The sequence below is a fragment of the Sinocyclocheilus anshuiensis genome, unplaced genomic scaffold (genome assembly GCF_001515605.1).
Source record: "Sinocyclocheilus anshuiensis isolate Anshui unplaced genomic scaffold, SAMN03320099.WGS_v1.1 scaffold477, whole genome shotgun sequence".
Classification (NCBI taxonomy): Eukaryota; Metazoa; Chordata; class Actinopteri; order Cypriniformes; family Cyprinidae; genus Sinocyclocheilus; species Sinocyclocheilus anshuiensis.
In genome coordinates, this window is record NW_015536549.1 from 424,320 (window position 1) to 424,883 (window position 564).

Here is a 564-nt window from a genome sequence, read left to right on the forward strand (position 1 = left end):
TGTTGTTGATTTTCTATTATTGTAATATTTTATTCATGTTTGTACAGTACTTTGGTAAACACTTGTTGTTTTAAGAAAGTGCTTTATAAATAAACTGTGACTTTGACCAAAAGAGGTGTAAAAAAGGCTCTTGAACCTGCATATCAAAATACATTTTAAGTTAGTCAGTCCTCATAGTCACACACCCTGTTTTAAAGGGGTCATATGATGCGATTTAAATTTTTCCTTTCTCTTTGAAGTGTTACAAGCTCTTGGTGCATAAAGAAGATCTGTAAAGTTGCAAAGACTAAAGTCTCAAATCCAAAGAGATATTCTGTATAAAAGTTAAGAGTCAACCACGCCTACCTAAAACGGCTCGTTCTAACACGCCCCCGCATGTCTACGTCACGATGTGGGAAGATTTGCATAATGCCACCCAAATGTTCACGCAAAGAAAGCTCGTCGCTCTGGCCGGACAGGACATCACAGTATGGTAGGGGCGTAACATTTCCGTCCCACGCTTGAGGTATTCGGCCAATCACAACGCACTGGATAGCTGGCCAATCAGAGCACACCTCGCTTTTT